Raw genomic sequence first — 5,661 nt, 5'->3', positions numbered from 1 at the left:
TCCACCATGCTGCAAACAATCACTGGTTTGTTAAAGGGCATGAGTGCAGAAGGCAGCAGGTATTTGAGCTGGTGTGCTGCTTCGTACACACACATACACAATAGGAAAGGTCAGAAGTGCAGAAAATACCATGCCCCAGAGGGACAGATTATAGAGAAAAGGAGAGCGAGAGAGAAGGCTAGAAGGACAGGAACACTGATGAAACAGCCTCTGTCGCTGCACTGGGGGCTGTGTCGGCTGCATTGAACAATACTGATAAGAGGTGATCTGATGGGGAGGGGGCATCAGAGGCACTGCAACAGCCCTGCTATGCCTTAGGGAGGAGGGGGAGGTGAATGGGCACATTTAGACTGTGAGCTGTTGCCCACCACTCTCTGTGACATATTCCAGGGCTGCAGGTGGACGAGATGGAAATGGATAGGGAGAGGCAGGTACTCACTAGCAGAGTTTACAGAGAGCCGCCTGGGGCCAGACAGCAGCCAAATGAAATGGAAAAAGAGAACGTGTTGTCATTAGCAGACAAGGGACAGGATGCCTCGCTGGGCTCAGACTCGGCATCCAGCCTCAGTCAATGTGCTGAATTTCCTGTAAATTTGACGAGGGAACAAGATGACCTTAAAATGGCTACAGCCTCCCCAGCCCCCGCCCCCCCCACCTCTCTCCATTAAGCAAATTATCATTTACTGAAAAGAAAGGGACTGGAGCCAAGCCCCTGTTGCTTCAGGAAGCCATTTCTTTCTTTAGAAACTATCCTGATGTCAATGACTAGTGAAAGAGGTGGCAAACTGAGCCCCTGGTGTGTCTGAACCCACTGAGGAGGAGCCAAACCAGAGGAAGCTAGTATAGCCCAGCAGAAACTGGTATGATCATATGCTGAACATTTGCACACAACCTCATTCTGGTGATTCAAGGAGGCGGAGCTTGGCTTGTAGGGTGGAGCTTATGAAAATGTCACTATTGTTTTCTTCCTCCAATTCAAGTCCCGGTTGAGAGTTAGTTTCAGGTGGTGGGGTAGAGTTAAGATTTCTGAAGGAATGGGAGAGTTGTTGTAAGGATGGTTACCTTTAGGATGAGAGATCTGAAATAACAACATTCTCAAAAGACCTCAGACCTTATGAGCAATGAAATTCTGGAGAGTGGAGTTAATAGCATTGTATGGGTTTCCCTTGCTCACTGATGTATGCCTGTAGCGGGGTGGAGACCTGCTCCAGCCCTAATAGGGTTGGAACCAGCCCTGGGAGAGGGTTGGCAGGCTATGGAAGAAAGTCCTGGGCTGATTGGGGAACCAGCCGCAGCTGGGCCATACCCCAATCAGGGCCCAGCTGGCCCTATAAAGGCTGGGCGCCAGGAGCAAGGACTCGGTCTCTCTCTGTTTGTAGAGGGAGATGGGCCTGCCTGCAGGGAGCTAGAGACAGGGTACCTGAGTGGAGCAGGGCTGGGGAAAGGCAGAGGAGCCGGGGAGCTCCAGCCTGGAAAGCTCCAGGCTGCGGCCTAGCATTGGGCTAAAAGGTACTGGGGGTTGCAGAGGGCAACCCAGGGGTAGGCAAAGGCAGCAGGTCCAAACCCAACCTTGCCAATGATGAGTGGCTTTTACACTGAAGTCTGCCCCAGGGCGTGGGGGCTAGTTGGTGACTGGCAGTAGCCCACGACTGAGGCAAGGTGGGGATAGAGGGTTGTGGGTTCCCCTAGGTAGGGAGACCCTGAGAGAAAGAGGGGTTACTGCCAGGGGGCAGCACCCCAGAGAACAGGGCACCGGCGTCCAGGGAGGGACACGGGGGCCAAGCGGTAGCGGGACACTGGCCTGCAGAGGGCGCTCCAACGGCTGGAGAGCTAATTCCCGGAGACGACCAGCAGGAGGAGCCGCAGGGATGAGTCCCACACTGCTACAATGCCTGATTGGATTCTTTTAAATTGGGCAGCAATCTTTGATACCGTAGACCACATGGTTCTATGGACTTGACTGTGGACCCTGGTACTTTAAATCTAATTTATGCCTGGTTGAAGGCATGGCAGTTTTCTGATTAGCTACAGGAGCCTATTAGAAGGCATGCTGGCCCTTTAAGGAAGGTTTCAGGTCCAGTACTGCCTGTTCCTGGTTTTTCACCAAGAACAGAGGCCTCCCGGGGCTAGTAGTTCCCAGAGCACATGAGAACTGTAAGCCTTGCAGTGATGCATGCAGGGAAAGGGGGCAGGGACAAAATCATCCTCCTTTGGTTAGTGTGGGGAAAGATTTTGAGGGAGCAAGAGCTGTTTGTTCATCTCTCTAGTGAGGATAAGAGATTGGGGAAGGAGTTGGGCTATGGCAGTCTCTATAGAGAGTTTGGAACGACCAGTGGGGCAAGCCTGAGGGGGAAGCTTGGATGTCAAGGGGTTTCTTGTTCAGAAACTATTCTGTGTGAGACTTATTAAACAAAACTCATCGAGGGGCTAGTGGGAGACTCTGCCTGTTTTGTTTGCATGGAGCCAGACTCCTAAAGGGGAAACAATTCTTTGGAAAAGGATGGGGCAGTAGCACTTGCATATGGGGCCATAAGATTCTTTTTACCATTGCTATTGTCAGGGGCCCCAGGTATTATAATAAATAAATATTAGCACTAACAGTAATACTGAGCACTTATGTAGCTTTCCAGCCTTAGATTTCAAGGCTCATTACAATGATGGATAAATATAATTACCCACATTTTACAGACCCTTGAATGAGAGACCTGCACCAGGTCACACAGTAAGTCAGCGATAGACTTAGCACCTGACTCCCAACCTCATACTCCTTCCTTTATACCAGTGGTTCTCAAATTTTTGATCGCGCCCCTCATCTGTGGGTCTGTAGTAGTTTACAACACCCTCCCCCCACCATACAAGTACATATATCGATATATACAGCGACAGTGCTTCACTGGAATCAGTTTCACCTTCGTTGTTTTTTCCCCCTGGTGCACGAATGAGCCGATGATCCATTGTAATAAGAGTAAAAACAAAACTGTGATTGTGGTCAATGCTTCCAATTAAATGTAAGTTTTTTATTTCCTAAAGCTTCTCTCGCTCCCCCGTCCCGCCCGAATAGATTCTGTGCCCCCCGCCCCCTCCAGTTTGAAACCTCTGCTCTATACCATAGCTTCATCCAAGCCAGGGCCGGCTCTGGCTAGGGCGGCAAAAAAGCCACCCGCCGCCTCCCCCCCCAGAGCGGCAGGGGAGGGCGCCGAGCAATCCCCCACCGGCCGGAGCGCCGGGGGGAGGGTGGCAAGCCCGCTGCGGCTCTGCTCTCCCCGGCGGCCAGAGCGCCGGGAGCAGGGCGGAGAGCCCGACTGGGGCTCTCCGCTCTCCCCGGCGGCCAGAGCGCCGGGAGCAGGGCGGAGAGCCCGGCTGGGGCTCTCCTCTCTCCCTGGCGGCCAGGGTGCCGGGGGGAAGGCGGAGAGCCCCCGGCGGCCAGAGCGCTGGGAGGAGGGCGGAGAGCCCAGCCGGGGCTCTCCACTCTCCCCGGCGGCCAGAGCACCGGGGAGAGGGCGGCGAGCCCGGCTGGGGCTCTCCGCTCTCCCCGGCGGCCAGAGCGCCGGGAGCAGGGCAGAGAGCCCGGCTGGGGCTCTCCGCTCTCCCCGGCGGCCAGAGCGCCGGGAGCAGGGCGGAGAGCCTGCCGTGGCTCTCCGCTCTCCCCTGCGGCCAGAGTGCTGGGGGGAGGGCGGAGAGCCCCCGGCGGCAGGAGCTCCGCGGGGAGGGCATCAGGAGCTCCGCGGGGAGGGCGGCGAGCCCAGTCGCGGCCCCGCTCTCGGACCGGAGCGCCCCGCCGCGCCGCCCCCCTCCAGGCGCCGCCCCAAGCACATGCTTGGTGGGTTGGTGCCTGGAGCCGGCCCTGATCCTGGAGCTTGGATTGCTTAGTTTTTCTTCTATTCCCCACCAGGTTGTGTCTGGCCTTCTCTAGATATGGACATTTCCTGCAGAGGATTGTCAAGTGTTTCATGTCACAGAAATAAATACCTGCGTGGCAGAAGCAAGAAGGGGAAATTACAGAGCTCAGTGAGAGCCCATTTGTGGAGAGCCATAATTGCTGATCCATTAACAGCACTAGTGACTAACGGCAATTAAAAAAAGGAGAGAGAAGTTGTGTTATCGGCAATAGCAACAACATGGTCTTTGTTTAAAGATTCAGTACACAAAAAAGTGCATCAACAGGCTACTGACTGTGGTCAGGGTTGTGTGTGTGTGTGTGTGTGAGACATTTTCAAGATGATCCTTTAAAAAAACTAGAACTGTTGTTATTAATATTACTGTAATTCACCTTTTAGAATTCATACCACTTTGCACTTAGAATGAACATTGGAAGGAGGATAAAAACTAAAGCCTGGTTTCAGAAAATAAGTTAAGGATTCTTTTTATAGAGAGATGGGCAAAGCCAGCTGGCTAAGACCTGGTTCACAATATGACTGGATGGGGAGGGTTGGCTGATGGGGAGCTACGCCAAACTCTGACTCTGGACTGGTGGGCCCATCTGGTGATAACCCATTCTAGATTCTGAATGTAGGCTAGGGATTGACAGCAAACTGGCCTTGGGATTACATGGACAGTTCATGATGAAGGGCTGGATTTTGACTCTGGCATTGGGGGGCAGGTGATGTGGACTGGATTCTGGCTGTGCATGTACAAGATAGCTGGAGGTGGCCTGGTCTGGATTCTACTTTAGACTGGTAAAGTGGCTCTGAATTCCAGTCCTAGAGATCATTCTTCATTCTCAGCCATGCCAAACTCAAGCCCAGTAGAGCCCTGAGAATGAGGAGGAGGCAAAGGGCATTCCAAGCCAGCTCTCTACCTCCCCGATCCTAAGGCTGGTCATGGGCTGAACTGTCCCTTGGCACAAGTTAGAGCAGCTACAGGACTATTATAATTTATGCCAGCTATAATAGTCCCTTAGGGACTATTCTGCTGGCCCAGAATTTCTGGCGTAGAATGTGTTTCTGCTGCATACCTTGCTGTTCCTGGCCTGTCCCTTTCATTGAAGTGATGGGGAGTGGATAGCGTAAAGGTGCGTGCAGTGCCATTCTTATGGACACAGAAGATATCTAACAGGAAACAAACTAGAGAGAGACAGGAAGACAGACTGAGTCTAGGGATTCTCTCAGCAAGAGTCTGACTCACGTTTCATTTGTTATGGAATTGATGCAGTAGTGAAAGAATAGAATTTAATGGAAACCTGAGGCCCCTTGCTTCTTCGAGAGTGCAGGGGGAGTCCCCAGCTACTCTATCAAGGGCAGCTTTAAGAGCAGTGCAATGGGGGACTTAGTTTGGGCTCAGGATCTGGCCCTAGTGTTTTACACAAAAGCTCAAGTTTTTTCCAGTGGGGGGTTAGAACTTCCAATGTTAATAGAGGATGGTGACTAGATTTTTATTTTTCCATTGCTCACTTTAGGATAGTCTATTTTGTGCGCCATGGTGATGGGAATGTGTGCTTACGAGAGCAAGATAACTAACTGAACACTGTTGCCTAATGTAAGCACAATCTATTGATCAGGGAGAAGGTATCGCAAATAGAATATTCTTATTCTCTACAGTATATTTTATTCTCTCCCTATTTTCCTTAGAAGGCGCAATGATCTCCTATAGCCACTGCTTGAATCTCTAATGATATGTAGTGTGGAACATGGGCTCACCTTACAGGAGCTGCGATTTTGGCCA

The sequence above is a fragment of the Chrysemys picta genome, chromosome 4 (genome assembly GCF_011386835.1).
Source record: "Chrysemys picta bellii isolate R12L10 chromosome 4, ASM1138683v2, whole genome shotgun sequence".
NCBI lineage: Eukaryota > Metazoa > Chordata > Testudines > Emydidae > Chrysemys > Chrysemys picta.
Note: the sequence above shows the minus strand (reverse complement) of the source record.